We start from the raw sequence: 19,440 nt of genomic DNA, 5'->3' as shown, positions 1-19,440 counted from the left end.
CACAAAGTTCTCCTCCAGTATAATGTTCTGACTGTTAGGTTAACTTTCTTCCTCACTGTCCAACTTTCTTCACACCTATATGTAGTAATTAAGAATAAGTAAGTTGGTTGATCTTGGCTTTGAAACATCCTTATTCTTGATCTTTTCTAGTTCCTTCATTGCTGTGCTTTCAAGTCTTAGTTGTCTTCAAATTTTTGGACTTTAGTCTCCCTTTGAATGTGTGACTGAGCAGACCTATGTAAAATCTTTCACAATTTCAATGTCTTCCTCATTAACAGTAAAGTTCTGTTATTCTTCTGCAGTCAGGACTTCTGTTTTCCTAAAATTCAGCTGCAGTTCTGAGCTATCAGTTTCTTCTTTCATTCTAATCAGCAGCCATTTCATTTACAACTACTACAAATTCAGATAAGCTAAAACATAGAAACAGAGAAACAGAGCGAGTCAGAAGGGGTCTCCCGGGCTATCTACTCTGACCTCTGGCACCAGCCGGCTCCACTCACGACATGCCCACCATGTGGACGTCCAACCTATCCTTGAACACCCACACTGATGGGGCCTCAATGACCTCTCATGGAAGTCCATTCCACACCCTCAGGGTCCTGACTGTCAGGAAGTGCTTCCTGGCATCCAAATGGAACCTTGGCTCCCTGAGCTTTGTTCCATTGGAGCGTGTCCTGCCTTCCTCTGCAGGGGAGAACAGGTCTCTACCCATCTCCATGTGACACCCCCTCACATACCTGTATGTCGCCAACAGATCCCCTCTGAGTCTCCTCTTCTCCAGGCTGAAGAGACCCAGTTCCCTCAGTCTTGCCTCATACGGCATCCCCTGCAAACCGGCCACCAACCTTGTGGCCTTACGCTGCACTGACTCTAACCTGGCTATATCCTTTCTGTAATGAGGGGCCCAAAACTGAACACAATACTCCAGTTGTGGGTGCACCAGAGTCATGTAGAGTGGTAGTAATAGTGATCTAGAAGCCACACTTCTGGCTATGCAACCAAGGGTGGTGTTTGCCCTCTTGACCACTGCATCACACTGCTGACTCATGTTTAGCCTGCGGTTTAGCCTAGTACCCTGAGGTCCCTTTCGCAAGTGCTGCTCTCCTGTCACTCATCACCTAACCTGTACTTATGACACCTATTCCTTTGCCCCAAGTGCAAGACCTTGCACTTATCCACATTGAATGCCATCCTGTTGTCTCCTGCCCACTTCCATAGTCTGTCCAGGTCCTTTTGGATCTGGAGTACCTGCTCCTCAGTTGTGGCCACTGCTCCAGTTTTAGTGTCGTCTGCGAATTTGATCAGCAGATTGTTCACCCCTTCTTCCATGTCGCTAATGAAAAGATTAAACAGGATCGGCCTCAGGACAGAGCCCTGGGGGACCCTGCTTGTCACTGGCTGCCATCCCGATGATTCCCCGCTAATGGTTACCCTCTGCTTTCAGTCAGTCAACCATGCCCTAATCCACCGGACAGTGTTTGGTGTATCCCAAAACTCCTCAGTTTCTCCACCAGGATATCATGGGGCACTTTGTCAAAGGCCTTGCTGAAATCCAGGTATACCGCATCCACTGCATCCCCTCCATCTAGCCATCTCGAAACCTTGTCATATAGTTCCACAAGGTTTGTCTGGCAGGACCTGTTTTTGCGGAAGCCGTGTTGTGTGGCTGTCAGCCTCCCTTCCCTATCTAGCATCACTAGATCTCTCTCTATTATGAGCCTTTCCATTGTTTTTCCTACAATGGACGTAAGGCTAATCGGTCTATAATTCCCCGTGTCCTTTCTACTACCCTTTTTGAAAATTGGGACCACTGATGCCACCCTCCAGTCCTCTGGAACTTCACCCGTTCTCCATGAGGCCTCAAAAATGGAGGCCAGTGGGCGTGAGAGAATCCCTGCCAACTCTCTAAGTACTCTCGGGTGTAACCCGTCAGGGCCTGGTGCCTTTGTAACATCCAATGCCCTGAAGAGCCCCTCGACTTCAAGGGGGGGTGACTCTAATCTGTGCCCCTAAGTCCCCAGCCTCATCTAATCTCCTATGCGGATCTCCCCCATCCTGCTTTGGGGAGAACACAGAGGCAAAATAGTCATTTAGCATCTGTGCCTGTTCCCTCATATCAGTCACTGGATCTCCTTCCTCCGACATCAACACTGTAAAATATCCAAGGGAAACATATTGATGAAAGAAAAAAAATAGAATAAAATCCAGTTAATATGGGGACAACTTATTGAATTAGAGGCAAAGCAATGTGACCCACAAAAAAGAAAAAAAGAAAGAAAAAAGGGGAGGGGAAGCAGACATACTTCGGACAAGCCCTTTATTTGATCATATTTATTTATTTTATAGGTTTGCTAATTTACTGCTTCTATGTAAGTATCAATTTATTCAGTTTATGCATAATGATTTTACTTAGATATGCAGCCATCACACCTTCTACCCAGGCTAATATATGAATCATACGAGTAGAATCATAGAATGGTGGAGTTGGAAGGGGCCCTGAAGGCCATTGAGTCCAACCCCCTGCTGTTGCAGGACACCAGTTTACACCATCCCACTCAGAGGGCTGTCCAGTTTCTGTCTGAATGTCTCTAGTATGGGAGAGCCCCCCACCTCTCCAGGCAGCTGGTCCCATGTTGCTCTGGCAGTGAGGAAGCTTTTCCTGATGTCCAGCCCGAATCTGGGCTGCTGCAAATTGAATTGATTATTCCATGTCCTACATTAGCAAAAAGAGACCTTCCACTTCGTGACAGCCTTTGAGGTACTTATAGAGGGATATTGTGTCCCCCCTCCTGTACCCCCTCATGAACATGCGATAAAACCCAAAAGGGAATAAAGAAATGCAGAAGCAGGATGGGATAGGGTTTACTATTGTTATTATACTGGAAAATAAATTCTAAGTAGTTGTTAATTACAAGATAAAAATCTCCATTTCTTTGTCCTGTAGAAAAACATGCAAATGATGGCAACTTTGAACCTGGGGGTGGAGGGGAGAATCCTTTCAGGTCTGGCGCTCACCACCTGTCTTTCCCACATGTCCAGAGCATTTGGCCTAGGAGAAGAATGTAGTCCACCTCTCATAGGCTTTGTTTACCTCCCAGTCTTGAATGTACCAATAGTTCCCCAGCACAGAGAACAGTCTTCTTCAGCTGGTTAAGTCTGTCTGTGTTTGAGCTGGATATATGATGAACGGAAAGAAGAAAAATTGAATGTGATGCTCCGTTTTATGCTTGTGTGTATTTCCACTAAAGTGCATGGGTCCTGCTTGCTATTGTGAAATATGCATTCTAATTGCCAAACTGGCTGACACATTAAGGTTGTTCTCCTTGTTCAAGCAGGGGAGCACAAGCAGAATCACTCAGCTGACTTTTTAAAAGTTATTTTCCTGACTGAAATTATGCTTTGCTAAGTGATCCTTTCTGTTTCCCTCTTTTGGCTTGTTCTCTTGCCTGAATCAGATGACTGAGTTTCCCTGGAGAACGGTGAAACCATAAACTGATTAAAAGTTTTCTTTCTTTATTAAGAAATAAAACATGGTAAATGGCAACCCTGCATATAAAGTCATGACCGCCAGCAGCACGTTGTCACTCACCTTCCTCCAGTGAGTTAATCTGTCATAAACGTTAGAAATATCGTCCTTCATGTCAGACACAAACCCATTACACTTGTATCCAGAGGACAAAAGGGAATTATGGAAGCCACTAAAAACTCACACACTGTTGTGATTATATCCCCGTATCTCAACAGTTTGAAAGCCCAGTTCCTTTATTTAAATTGACGGGCATCTGTCTACTAAGTTTGCTATCCCTCATTTAGGTTTTCCAAATGCCAACACATGCTAAGGAAGAAAAAATAATGAGAAAAAGGAACACATGTTAAAAAAATCCACTCTAGTGGCAGTGCAGAAAAGATGCATTATAGATAAAAATGTAATAACATTTTAATATTATATATAAACATATACAGACATTTTACTACAAGATGCATTAAGGGGGCCAGGCTTAAAATGAATGTGATAAAATGCAAGCCAGAGACCAATAAATACAGATACAGGACCAGATACCAAGGTACTGGGTCCAAACTCATTGCCATTCAACCAACCTCTAACTAACATTTCAGTGAAGACAAGTGATCTGGCAAACAAGAGAAGGTATTCAAGAGAAGACAGCTCAGGCATTTCCCAGTGATAATCTGTTCCCAGGAATATATCCAGTCTCAGGTGACTGGACAAGAAGACTTAAGCTTAAGTCTTCTTTGAAGCCCATATCCCGTTCATGATCTGTTAATTTCACAGGGGTTCACCGAATATGACTGTAGGACTAAAGTCTATACCAGTTTAGTTTATCAACTACAGGAGCAAGGAAATATTCATGTGATGAGATGCCGCTCCCTCCTCCACCAACATGTTGAACCTCAAGGTCTTCTAATTCCACCTTCCGTAAGCCTCGGGTCAAATTTAATTTCAAGAGTTCTCAGGGGCCAAACTGCAGTTGTGAGTCAGGCAAAAGGTAAATATGGTAGGAACAAAAACAAAGAAAGCAGAGCCAAAATCTGCAGCAATTTTAATCCCTTAAAAGAAACAGTCTATTTAAACAATATTTATGTATTTGTAGGAAAGGAACATGTACCAAAGGGGGAGATCACCAAAGAACTGGTAATCAGGGGAAAGAAGAAGGCCAGGGAAGGTGTCATTCTCTTCTTGAAACCAGATGACAAGTTCATTTTGTTTTTTGATTTTGTTTTACATTTAGGCCTTTTTAGATCTTATTTTAGATCTTATTTATTTACACCTGTATTTATAGGCTGCCTGTAACTGCTAAGGCCTTCAGAGGAAGCTTACAAGGATAAACCCTCTCAGGACTGCATATGGCATAAAACCATGAACAAATATACAAATAAGCCATTCAGGCTCTCTGAAAACATCGACCCAAATTGTGTCAGTTGCCATATATGATGGTAAAGGCAGCAGAAGTAGGTGGGTATTAAAGCCTTACTTAAGTCCAACAAAGAAGGGGTCTGACAAACCTCTAGTAGAAGTTGGTCACAAAAATGAAGGGCACCACTGAAAAGATGGTCTCTCTAACATGTACTCACCACCTTGATCACCCTGGACAGTGGGCACATGAAAAAGACCTCTGTTCATGACCTCAAAGGGCAGGAGCTACAGGAGAAGGAAGTCCTTCAGATAACCTTAAAGGTTAACACCAGAGTATGACTGACCAAAGCAAGAAACTCCCTCTCTTGATAGGGTCATACTGGTAAAACTGGACCACCATCTCTACCTCTCCAGTTTGCAATGAGCCCAGAATCACATTCAAACTGCATGCTTGGTCCATTTGGGGCTGAGTGAATCCAGCAACACCATGTGTATTTCTTAGTCCAGCTTGGACACTTTTACTTCATGGGGTACCATCCTCTTTCCTGGATTAAGTCACAGCTTCTGTGCCCTCAACCATCCTGAAAATCTCAACAAAACTTCAGGCATGCAACAACCTTCCTAATGCATTTAGAAAGAGAAAAGAGGCAGTTAAGTGGCCACTGCATAAAACAGCACATTTTATGCTGTTTAGTCCACTGATAAGAGGCCACTGCAGCTTGATCTCTGAATGATTCCCACAGTGCTGGCATGTAGTTGTTGCAAAATATATGGGGCATAATGAAAGCCTGTGCAGCCCTTAGGCTAAATAAGGTAGAAACATAGAAACAGAGCAAGTCTGAAGGGGCCTCCCGGGCCATCCAGTCTGACCCCCAGCTCCAGCCAGCTCCGCTCATGACATGCCCACCATGTGCATGTCCAGGCTATCTTTGAACACCCGATGGGGCCTCAACCATCTCCCGTGGAAACCCATTCCATACCCTCGGGGTCCTGACTGTCAGGAAGTGCTTCCTGGCATCTAAATGGAACCTTGGCTCCCTGAACTTTGCTCCATTGAAGCACATCCTGCCTTCCTCTGCAGGGGAGAACAGGTCTCTACCCACCTCTGTGTGACACCCCCTCACATGCGTGTATGTTGCCAACAGATCATCTTGGAGTCTCCTCTTCTCCAGACTGAAAAGACACAGGACTCTCAGTCTCGCCTCATACCCCATCCCCTGCAAACCGGCCACCAACCTTGTGGCCCTACGTTGCACTGACTATATTCTTCCTGTAATGAGGAGCCCAGAACTGAACACAATACTCCACTTGTGGGCGCACCAGAGTCGTGTAGAGTGGTAGTAATACTTCTCTTGATCTAGAAGCCGCACTTCTGGCTATGCAACCAAGGGTGGGCGTTTGCCCTCTTGACCACCGCATCACATCGCTGACTCATGTTTAGCCTGCAGTCAACCAGTACCCCGAGGTCCCTTTCGCAAGTGCTGCTCTCCTGTCACTCATCACCTGTCACCTGTACTTATGACACCTATTCCTATGCCCCAAGTGCAAGACTTATCCACATTGAACGCCATCCTGTTGTCTCCTGCCCACTTCCATAGTCTGTCCAGGTCCTTTTGGATCCGGAGTACCTGCTCCTCAGTTGTGGCCACTGCCCCAGTTTTAGTATCATCTGCAAATTTGATCAGCAGATTGTTCATCCCTTCTTCCATGTCACTGATGAAAAGATTAAACAGGATCGGCCCCAGGACAGAGCCCTGGGGGACCCCGATTGTCACTGGCTGCGATCCCAACAATTCCCCACTAATGGTTACCCTCTGCTTTCAGTCAGTCAACAATGCCCTAATCCACTGGACAGTGCCTTGGTCTATCCCAAAACTTTTCAGTTTCTCCACCAGGATATCATGGATGTGGTACTGAGTGGTAATGATCAGAAACCAATCAACTAGGATTCAAAATCTAAACTGCTCCACTCCTGTTTTGAAACAAGCTCCCTGGTGAGGGTTGCCTGGTGCCAACCTTACTATCTTTTCAGCATCAAGTACCAAACCGTCTACTGCAGGGCATTCAAGTAGTTTTCGGGGCCTGCTAGCTGCTAACAGGTCTGAATTCTTCCTCTTCTTCTCCTCTTCTTCACGTTGTTATACACATGCTTACATATAAAAAGCTGTTTAATGTGCGGATTTAAATTTCATATTAAAACTTTTAATGACGTTTTAATATGCTTTTCATACAACACTTCTTTTTTAGTATCATACTATGTGGACTGCCCAGAGAACTTTGGCTGTTGGGTTATATAGTACATAAATAAATTGATAAGTACATAAATTGATAAGTACATAAATAACTTAAACCAGGTTCCATCAATATTAGTTTTCTTCTTACCATTGGTATCTTTTGCCTAGCAAGGGCAGCCCTTTTCTCTCAAAGAGGCATTATTCCCCTCCAGGGTCAAGTTATTACACAAGTTCTGCCTGTTTCATAAGTCAGGCCAACACTATTGGTAGTCTGACCTCATCCAGCTGCATCCATGTTAAAACAGAGTTCACACGCAGATGGCAGAACCTGCAAAGCACCAGGCAAATTGATCTCAGTGGGCTTTGCAGAGGTGTGTTTGTTGTTTTCCTAAGCCTGCTCTAAGTAGCCCATTCTCCACCCGCACTTAAAGTGGGTGATTACTTAAAGTAAGGCAACAAAAGGAAAATCAATTTGTCTTTTTGCAAGCCATTTCTGGAAACCCTGCTTTAAAAAAAAAGGAGTGAAGGGATAAAAAGCAAAATACTTATTTTAGAAGACGATACTGGATTTCTCTTCCTTCTGACATCAGAAAATGTACCTTCTCATTCATTCTCCTGAATTGTTGATGGCTGGCTCCTCCTGGTTCTCCACCTTGGGAAAGGAGAAGATACTTCATATTCTAAGTCTGCTGCTACTGCACAAGAAGGAAAAATACCTGTTGGAGGTCTGGTAGTCTGACTGTGCACTGCCCTCATGACAAGGAAGGGAGGGACTGCATGGTCCCCAGCTAGGTTTGCTGAAGAGAGAAGCACTGTCCCCAAAGGCTTCTTCTGTAGCATTAAGAGCACAACTTCAATTGTGCTACAGCAAAGATTTTGCCATTTTGTTGATGGCAGAAGTGCAACTGGGTGTGTGCTTTCCTGTTTTTCTCTTGGAAATTGCATTCAGGACAACTGTGGCATTCCCAACACATACCAGTCCAGATTCCAAGACCTTCCATCTCCTACAAGAACAAAATGTTTCTTTCTGCTGTCTTGATGTGAAACACTTCTACATAGGAATAAACACCATGCTGGAGAAGAAAATACATTTTTGTTTAAGTAAAAATTATGAATTGGGCCTTTGTGACAATGTGCATGCCCAGCTTGCAACTCCCTGATTGTTGTTGTTGTTGTTATTATTGATTGTGATGATGTTTATGATAAAGAAAAGATGTTCTGGAGCGCACTTTCAGCCTTGGCATGTTCTGTGTGCATATTTTGGGATGGATGAATCTGCCAGTTTTGCATTCTCCTGCATTCTCCTTTAAAATCTTTCATTCCCCAAATCACCTGCAATATCAGTAAATTCTGATCAAAAGCAAATTGAAACCAAACTCTCACCCTAGAGCACCAGTCAGATTCGATAGATACAACTTCTCCCAGGATTGGAAAGACCACGTTGTACTGCCTCTCATATAACTCTTCAAGGCAAGGAGCTCCTCAGAAGCAGTATGGGTTCAGTCCATCTCACGTTAAATTTATTCCTGCTTCAGACCAAGGAGCAATCAGGATGTGCAAATCTACAGGGCAAGAAAGTAGACTTGGTATGCTGCAAGAATACACTTGCATTTTTCACTGAATCTATTAGGCCGTTTAAATGCATAAAACTGGACTTTCCTTGCATCAGCTACAAGTCTTGAAAAGTCCTGAAGTGCATGTGGGTAGGAGTAAAACTTTCTCTCCCTCTCTCTCTCTCATCTGGGTGACATTTAGTAATTCTCTAACCTCTCAAAAAGGCACAACCAGGCTGACCCAAATGGGAATGAGAGATGCTGAACTCTGGATTCCCACATACCAAAATGCAGTGGGTGTACCATCACATTTGTGTAGTGATATCATGTGTCAAAACCTGCAACAAAGAGTCCTTAAAATAAATGGTTTGAAATGTCATAGCTAATTTGTTCACCAGAGACTGTAGGAAGTCTGTCACATGGCAGCCTGCTGAGTGTGGGTGATAAATGTATGCGGTTTTTAATTGGGTTCCTTGTACTGTCATTGATAAACTCACATCTATATATTCCTGTTGCTGTGAAGCACGCATTAAAAAAATAAATAAAAATAATGACTCTTACCCTGCAAAATCTTATCCAATTACATGTAGACCATGACCTCCAAATTAAAAAGAGCAGAATAGCTACAAACTTGTAACGTTCATTTCCAAGTACACAAAATGCTCTTCCCACCTTATCATCCATGTTGTCCCCTTCTAACTACAACCATATGTCAATCTGTCTCTCTGCTGCCACAACTGCAATAGTGCCAAATGCACAAAGAGGATACACTTCATTGTACTTATGCATATGCATGAAAATTGCTGACAGCTAGATTTCTTTGTAGAGAGAATTCAGTGGCACCTTCTGCACTAGGTGGACTGAATGCAACTGAATCTTTTGTATACAAGCTTTGTATAAGGGAAACAGGGTCAATTCTGGATGTCTTCATGCTCACCTGTTATTTATCATATCACACAGTGACAGAGAACAACTGTCTTTCACTTGCATGGCAGCAGAAGCAACCAAACTTTGGGAATGCTGCTGTCACCAGCTCAGAGTTGTTCCAGCCCCTCCAAAAGCTATTCAGGCCAACTGCTCTTGCTTAGAATCATAGAATAGTAGGATTGGAAGGGACCAAGAAGGCCATCGGTTCCAAGCCCCTGTTCATCCAGGACACCAGTTATACCATCCTGCTCAGAGAATTGTCCATCTTCTTCTTGAATGTCTCTAGTGGTGAAATAGCTTGCTTCTGCCCAGAAATGAAACATTGGAGATGATGATCAAGAATTGCCCTTTAGGGCTGGATCCCGAAATCTTTCTTTGGAGCTGTACATCTTTGGGAAGCCATCTGCTCCACTATTTTGCTGCTCATAGGCACTTGCTAAAAATAAGGGGCACTGAAGCTGTCTGTTGAAAACCTTTCCAGGATAATCTGGCTTTCTCTGAACATGTGCATCACCTCTGCTGCTCCACTTTGTAGCATTCTGGCCTGTCTGTCTTTCCTGAATTGGCAGCCATCCTTTCTCCTGCTCATACATCCCTTTTTGCAAGTAGGGCTATTCATAGGAGGCACGGTTATTTGCGCACAAAGAGACTTTCAATCACACACACAACCCTGCTCTTTTTTGTCCTGCCGACCTGAGCCCTACATCTTTTTAGTACCTAGCAGCATTCCTCTCTATTTCTCTTTCATGGCATCACACACTTCTGACCTTCAGATCAGTTTGAACTTTGGTGAATGGAGAAAACTGATGGTAGTTCAAGCAACTGTGTTTATTGAAGAAATTGAATTGAAGAAATTGAATCATCATTTTGAGCTATCCGTCAAGTAAAGCCAAGATAGATAAATGAAAGCTGTATTACCAAAGAGTGTTACACGCTGCAAAATCACATAAGCAGAATAAAACAGTCAGCAAATTAAAGTTCAATCCAAAATAACTTGGGTAATTAATAGGTCTTTTTTCTTGACACTGAAACAACAGATGAAAGGTTGGTGGGTGTCAGATGAATATTTTTGGGGATAATGTTTCAGAGTGTGGGCACTGTCTGAATTACCCATAGGAAGCATTCCATAGATTATCTGTTATGGATGGGTCAGTACATAGGGATATATTAACATTTGCAAACTTTTTCCACACTCCAAAGAGAAACATCTTAGTTAAAAGTTGTCACCATATTTTGCCAAAAGAATATTCAACATCATGCTGAAAGGAGCTGCTTAGTCAAAACTTCTTTAGAGTTTAATACCATTTCCACACTGTAATAAGTGAATTATGCCTAATGTAAAATAAACACATTTGGAATGGAATTGCCATCAATGGTCAGGCAAAGTATTCAAAACATCTTGTAGAAAGCAAAATACATTTTTAATAAAATTAGTAAATAGAAGCTTAATCTGTGGGTCAAGCTCACTAAATATTAGTGTTCACCATATCAGGATGGCAAAATATTTCCATAAACAAAGTGTTGGTAGTGAATCTCTGGTTCCAATTACAAGTGGACAGCACTTCTAATGAATGAAGTCAACTACTGTTATAACTGTAAAACAAGAAGAAAAATTAAAATATAATCAACAAGTTGCTGGGTTATGGAATATTCATTTGCAGTACTGAAATCAAGTGACAATGAAGAATCCTTAAGTTATAGTTTTGATCTATACATTATAGTTTTCTAGTAGCAGATGGGGGGGCGATAATTACATTGAAATTCTCACTACTCATTTGCTCATTACTTCATTCTGACAGTAATGAGTTTTGCTGGTTTGAGTTATTCCTTGAGTAACCTGGCAACTTTCATTAAGCAGCTTCCAAGTTATGCTAATTACTACAGGACCTATTATGTGCAATACAATATTTTCCCCTTCAGATTAATAATGCACAATAGGATATGGCCTCATCACAAGTTACACGTTTCTTAGGAAATCCATGAGTATGCTTCCATGCTTTTTACAGCAGTGAAAATTGGAGGGAATAATACTGTTCCTTCAGAAATATTTCCCTCATTTAGCAAGCCACAGTTGGTAAATATCAATCAGTTAGTTGATTGACAGAGGGACAAAATGCATTCGTCTCCAGTGTAAAATTGCTTTCTGTGCAGATTAACAGGTGAAGTTTATGAGCGAGAGATTGGGAACTCACTGAAGATCTTTTAAAGAAGACATTTTCCCCATAATTAAAACATGCAAATGGTGCAGTTATTCCTGTATGAAGAAGAATCATTCCGATGTGATTATTGGAGAAATTGTTGCTCTGTCCTAGTCTTAGAACCTGGAAAGATCAAATCCTAGAACTAATAGCAAAGAATCGTGTCCCTGTGTTGCAAGCCTGTGAATGTGAACAGTAAGGCTCTCCCTTCCGGACTACGGATTTTGGTTCCATTGGCAAATCATGGCAACATGCCCTGTTCACAGTCTTGAATTTCAGCAAGGTGTTTTGTTTTTCAGAATTTTTTGTGAATTTTCAAATGTGTGATCACTCCACCCCCTCCAAAAAATACATATGCTTTGAAATGCACCTTATCAGAAAAGGATGCCAATTTTCACACATCACCTCATGGCTGGGGAGAGGGAGAGGTGGCACTTTGCAAAATGTCCACAGAAATGCACGCTTCTTCTGTTCAGAAGGCCTCTCTGCCCCTCGCCTCTTTTGAACAGGCGAACAAACAGGTTGGACTCAAAAAATACAAGCATGTTAAAATGAGCTTTGAAGTGATTTGCACAGAATTGAGAGGAGTGTGAAGATCGCTGGCTTCCCCAGGCCTTTTTTAGATTCAAAATGATTGTGTGGCAGTTCCGAAGAATGGCTGCTACACTGGATCATCAAGCGGGTGGAACAAGGTCCTGTATTTTCATAGACCCTTCATTCAATCCAGAATGAATCCTGAAGCTCAATCCAGACAAGATGGAGGTCCTGTTGGTTGGCAGATCGGGCTTCGGGGAAGGGGACCTTGACCTAGTCCTGAATGGGGTTGCACTCCCTCTTAGGGACAAGGTCCACAGGTTGGGAGTGCTCCTCGATCCAGAGCTTTCACTGGAAGCTCAGGTGACAGCGGTGGCGAGGAGCACTTTCTTTCAGCTTCGGCTGATCCATCAGCTGCGTCCCTACTTGGAGAATGACTGCCTGGTGACAATGACACACGCGTTGGTGACTTCCCGACTTGACTTCTGTAATGCGCTCTACGTGGGGCTGCCCTTGAAGACGGTCCGGATACTCCAGTTCGTTCAAAATAGAGCTGCCAGGCTGCTGACAGGGACTGGGCGTTATGTTCACATGACTCCAGTTCTCTGTCAGCTTCACTAGCTCCCCATTGAAGTCCGGGCCCAATTCAAGGTGTTGGTTATGACCTATAAAGTCCTTAACAGCTTGGGTCCTGGTTACCTGAAGGAGCGCTTACGTCCATATGTGCCCACCCACTCCTTGAGCGGGAGAGGCCCTTCTCCGGGAACCCTCTGTGAAGGATATTAGGAGGGTATGTACTCGGAGGAGGGCTTTCTCTGCGGTGGTGCCCAATCTATGGAATGCGCTCCCCAGAGAGGTCCGCCTGGCGCTGTCGTTATTTGTTTTTCGGCGCCAGGCAAAGACCTTTTTCTTTAACCGCCATTTTAATTGTTAATATTATTCATTTATTTTATTTTTATGGCCAGGACATCTCCAATTATATTATATTGTTTTATATCGTTATTATTTATTTATTGTTGTAAGCCGCCCCGAGGCTTCGGCAAATGGGGAGGCATAGAAGCTTTCTAAATTAATTAATTAATTCATTTCTAAATAAACACTCGCATCTTATACCACAGGAAGACATTTCCCTTTCTCTTTTAGTGCATCCTTGTGGTGAAGTGCAATGGATATCAGTTGAGTTTAAAGGAAGACTGGTCCTCCAGTGTTGTACTGAGTTTGGGTTTAGGGTTTGTGTCTGAGTGCATGCTAGTCAGTTTCCCCTGAAAAGTTACTAGATTAGGGGTCAAATGTTTAGGCAGAATAAAGAGGTCAGGAAATGGTACTCAGAGAAGCAGGGGACTATACATTTCAATAGAAGGTCAAAGGAAGAAGAAAAGAGGTTTTAACTCAAGAAACAGATATTTAGTGTGTCAAAATGAACAAGAAACTGACTCAGTTGGGTAAGAAAAAAGAAGGAAGAGAACAGGCTAATGCAAAAAAAAAAAAAAGGAGAAGGAGAAGAGGAGGAGTATAGGGGTAGCAAAACCTGAGAAAAGGGGGAAATGAAAGTCCAGAAGGCCAGAGATGTTGGAACTGAAGAAATAACTAAAGGGTCTGTATCAATGACAAACAGATATTGCTTGAAAGGACATGGATGAAGTAGGGATGCAGTTTAGTTGGATTAGTTGGATGCTACAGGCTTCTTTGGCATTTGTTCATTTTTAACAACAATGCATGTAAGGCATCATGTCCATGTCTGTCCATTCAGGTTTAAAAGCATTTCTCTTATTGGCATTTTTCTTCAGTAAAATATAAAGCTCATTCTTTGAAATTCCGCATCTCACTTGTTTTTGTTGGTTTTCCTTCCCCATGTATATTATTATTATTATTATTATTATTATTATTATTATTATTATTTACATAACCTTTCTATACCTTCCATAGCTGAAACTCTCTGGACAGCTCCCACCATTAAGTCACCCATCGATAATTCCTCCACGCCTGACCCAACTTAGCTTCCAAGATTAGACAGGATCAGGTATTCAGGCTACATGAAAACTACTGTTATTGTACATAACCAAGGAACCCAGAATAGGCATTTTTATGGTACAGTCACTCCCTGCTACCTGTCCATCTTGCACCAGTTTTCCCAATACTTCCCTAATGTCTCCAGACCTATGATATCACTGCTGTTCTCATGTGTTGCGATGTTTTTCCAGTATACATATCATTGTGTGTTAAGGCTGGAGTACTGTTCTGGGAATAGGAGGACTGACTTCAGTAGGTAGTGGGCTGCAAGAGGAGAAAAGAGGACCACCCTCTTTGGCAAAAGGGCAGCAACTCAGTTGCTTTCCCCTCCCCTCCCCTCCCTTCCCCCTCTCTCTCAGTCTCTCCGTGACCTTTGTCAGCTGATGGGAGTACAAAGCACAAGGAAGAAGAGGGTGTTGCAGACTCTGGCACAGAGACACAATCACCCTGATGCAGGCAAACAAGTCCTACATATGTACGACCCATTTTACCTGCAGCTATAGAAAAAACAGTACTCGTGATTTGGAGCAGTCCAGGCATCGCCTTTCTCCTCCCCTACACTGGTAACAAGGAGCAGAAGGTGAAGAATGAGCTACTGAGTTCTGTGTCAGCCCTCTGTCTGTCTCATCCAAACTGGCTAGTAGGCCTGTGAGGATTTCATGCTGACCTCATTTCAGCCCTCGCAGCTGGGCATGTGTCTAAGGAAGGTACCTTGCATATTCTCCATGCTTCATTATGCTTGACTTCTTTGATAGAGCCGAAATCAAAATGTGCTTGTCCTAGAATGAATGCACACTTTACTGGTTTATTGAAATCTCTGTCCACTGTGGATTTATCTCAAAATCAGATATTATAAGATTCTATAATCCAATATCCAAAGGGGTTCTGTGTAAAGAAACAAAGAGAACATGACATTTTCATTGCTTGCACAGAGAATTAGACTCTTAATTGTACAGGGAGATGCGAGAAATGAGCCAAGATGAAAGTATACACAATTTTTACATGAACATTTTGAAAACACCTCTCTTCATCCCCAGCTGCCTGACACCTGTTCGGTGTCACTTCAGCATCTTGTAGAAAAACTGGCATTTCCTGAGTGACATAATCACAGCCAAATCTGATTGGCTACATAACGTTGCAATTCAAACTATTCCCTATGTAATCCCTACCATGGTGGAATATACCATGTGTCCAACCTGAGAGCGTGGAAGACCTCTCCTACGGAGTCATATGGACTAAATAAGCAAACAGAAAATAATGATACCATGCATAATAGAAAATAATATGGATATGTTAATATGTAACATGTTTAAAGAAATATTAATTAGTGTTCTATCACTACTGTACTCTAGGTAATTTGATTGACTGATGTAGCTATCTGTTGGGTATATTGCATTCTTATTGTATTTTATCTTGTGGATTAAATTGCATGAATTTTATGTTTGGTTTTTATTATTATACATTGTACACCACCCAAAGAAAGCCCTGAAGGGCTATGGGAGCAGTTTATACAAGTAGAAATAAATAAATAAATGTTAACAATATAAGTGAGTGTGTTTGCATGTGCTTTGTTTGTTTTGTTCTGTGGTGGGGTGGGGGGAGGATTACTTCTTCAATGCATCTCGTTTCCACACTCATACATTAATTAAACTTCACATGTCTCTACTAGGAATGCATGAATTCCCCTCTCAAAATTAGCAGGAAAGGAATTATAGCCAAAATAAATAATTGGCATTGAGAATATCACATCACAAATGGATTTCAAAAACTTTTTCATTCATACAGTTTCACTATATATAGATCCCATGGTAAAAACAGAATCTTTGGCTGGAAATACGTTATTTGACTGGAGGCATTTTGCAAAGAAAGAATATTATTTTTATTAAGTCTTGTTCCTGGAGGCATGATTCATAAATGGATTCATTTTTCCCCCTTTTTTACTTATGGGATTGGACTTGAGGTGACATCCACTCGAAGCAATCTTTTGATTTCTCTTCCCACTGGGAAGAGCCATTTCAACCCAGTCACCTTAGATGTGTCAAGTCAAATGCTTCTGAGCTGTGTAGCTGAGTTCCATGTCAACTCTATCCTTGAAAAATGGACCCGAGGGAAAGCAAACCTATCACTGGCTTTCTTGTTCTACTGTAAAAACAATCATGACTGTATAATAGGGGTGACATTGGCCAACGGACTCTTTTTTCCCTACCCAAGATGCCAGGATTGGGGGAGGGAGTTCGGTCTGTCTCCTTTTTTATTTTTATTTTTTTAGGCTTTCAGAAGCTGAAACATTTAGGTTTTCTTTTTTCTATTCTTCTCTTCTTCTTTTTTTGTCTATGGTAGAAAAATAAAATTCAGAGGCCCTGTGGGTGATGATGAAGTGTTAAATGGGACTGTGAGCATTAAGAGCAAAAATCAAGGACACTGATATGCAGTCCCATTTAATCCTGAGCTGCGGCCGGTCAGGTTGAGCAGACTTTCATTTCCCCTCCAAGCAAATAAGTCTGACAGCTTGTTAACCAGCTCATGTTTCCCACCAAAGGATAGCGGTGTGCAGTATTGATGCCTATATCTACTTCTGAGCTCTCAAGTGTTGAGCAACCAAGCGGTGGAAAATCAAGCTGCACACTTACACGTGTGCATTAAGCTTTAGGGTTATTATATGTATCATGGCTGCCACATGAAGGACATCTGAAAAGAACCAGCATTGGCCTCATGGAAGGCTGTTGCTGCTGTTAAGATCAGCAACTGAAAGGCTATGGTAGAAACATTGCTTTGCGTTATCTTGATTCGATTTGATTCAGTTCAATTCAATTTGATTTGATTCCTGTTCTTGTTTCTGTTCTTTCTCATTCTTATTCTTTTTTTCATAACTGTCCTTCTTCTTGAAGACCATTCAGTTATGTGAGATCTTATCCATTGTCTGAATATAGCCCAAGGAAGGTAGAGTCACCACTTCCATGAGAACAAGGGCAAGATGGCTGAAGTCTTGCAAACTATTTCAAGGTAATCTGTGTAGTGCAGCCCCTCAATTTTTTGGACGCTCCCTGGTCCAAATAAAGTGGCCAAGCTGTTGCTTGGACAAGCCACGTATACCAATCCAATTTTAAACAAATTATAGAACTGAGACCCAAGTTAAGGCCTTTTCATGTTAGCTCAAGCTCTACAAAACCAGGTCGCTGGAGTCGGCGCTGATTTAATGGAGGTGCACCCAGCATTACGGATGGCATTATGACATTGTGCAGCATCTTTGCAACCTGCCCTTGGTTCTTCTCCTACTCAAACATGCTTTACTTACTGGTTTCTTTAGATGATCTGAGAGTTCAGGCAGGTTTCTACAATGGGCCATTTGAGTTCCCAAGGATTTGTAAATAAAAGCCAGTTGTTTTAAATTTTCCCTGCCATGAGCTAGAAGTCAATGCATTTTTTAATGATGGGATTAACATTTTGGCTCATAATTGGCACTCTCACTGCAGAATTGTGAAGCGGGTGCAGTTTGCAATTACAGTTGAAAGGTAGTCCTACTTGCAAAATTCTCGATGCTCACATCAAGGTCCCAGATCAGTCACTTCCACTACTGCCTCCACCATCCGTCATCTCAGAGGCCAAGATGCATCCTTACTGACCAGAGAAGGAAGTGATGGAGATGGTACATTTTTGCAGGTTCCTGGTAGAGCATAGTTTCCTGTCAAGTGTGGGTCTGAGATTGCTAGTCCTGGAAATCCTGGTGAGCAAACAACATGAAGAGTGTCCCTCTCTCAGGCAGAAGTCTCTTCAAAAGCCCTGCTACAGCCGTGTCCTAAGACCTTCATGTTTAAACCTGAATATCTTTTATACCTGTACTAGCCTTTGTTTTGCATATCTGTATGGTGATCGGAGGGGCAGAGAGAATGACATTTCTGTTAAACAAAAGAGAAATAGAGAGAATTCCTGAAAAAGAGAAGCTGTAGAACACCTCACTGTGAAAACTGTTGTTACACAAAGGACATTTGCTAACTACTGATAAACATGCTTTCCAAAGGGCATGAGCCTGACCTATTTAGAACCTTAACTACAGTGGCAAAAAGAAGTGAGTCACAGGGTAAAAGACAACACCAAGTGTGAGAGAAAGAACTGACTGAGGAGGAGAGGCTCTTGCCTATGGTATAATTATACAGAGAAAGAATGAATAGTTTCATCTGTTACCATTTTTTCAAGTGATGCTTTTGATGAATAGATGTATGTGAGAAGATTCAAGTATGAAACACCCTTTGAGTAAATGATAATGAATAAGAATATTGCACTGCCCCTTGGCAGTTATTTCTTAGGGAACCACAGCACAATACTTCATCCTCCATGCTCTTCAACATCTACTTGGACTTGGTGGAGAAGCTGATCTAGAAATACAGACTGAGGACCCACTGACATGCAGATGACACTCAGCTCCATCTTTTTCTGGATGAAGCAAGTTCTTCATGCAGCACAGAATGGAAAGAGGAGCAATACACAGACAATCCAATCCACGGACACTGAGAGCCAGTGTGGCGTAGTGGTTAAGAGCATGGGACTGGGACTCAGACAATCCAGGTTCGAGTCCCCACTCAGCCATGGAGCCAACTGGGTGACTTTGGGCCAGTCACAGACTCTCAGCCCAACCCACCTCACCGGGTTGTTGTTGTGGGGATAAGATGGAGGAGGAGAATGATGTATGCTGCCTTGAGCCCTTTGTAGGAAAAAGGCAGGATATAAATCAATAAATTAAATAAATAAATAAATAAATATTCCATGTGCCTATTCCAGGGATCAGACAAATCTGGGACTTAGGTCCATTACTGTGATAGCCATCTTGCATTAAGGTAGTGGTAATGCTGGAACTAACCGATATGGGATATGATGCTATTTGCATATTGCCTAAACAACATATTTGTTAAAGCCATGATGTATGATAGTTATAATTTCCTGGAATTTTGGAGCTTGAGTCAGCACGGTGCACAATTAGCAAAACATGTCCAACTGAAAGATCATTCAGCTGAAAGATCACTGAATTGCATTGCATTTTGAAAGGACAACACATAGAATACTGGATGCTTGGATCATTTATTTTTATACAGTGATAGAAATCTTCAAAAAGACAG

This window comes from Varanus komodoensis, unplaced genomic scaffold (genome assembly GCF_004798865.1).
Source record: "Varanus komodoensis strain SLA01 unplaced genomic scaffold, ASM479886v1 scaffold31, whole genome shotgun sequence".
NCBI lineage: Eukaryota > Metazoa > Chordata > Lepidosauria > Squamata > Varanidae > Varanus > Varanus komodoensis.
Note: the sequence above shows the minus strand (reverse complement) of the source record.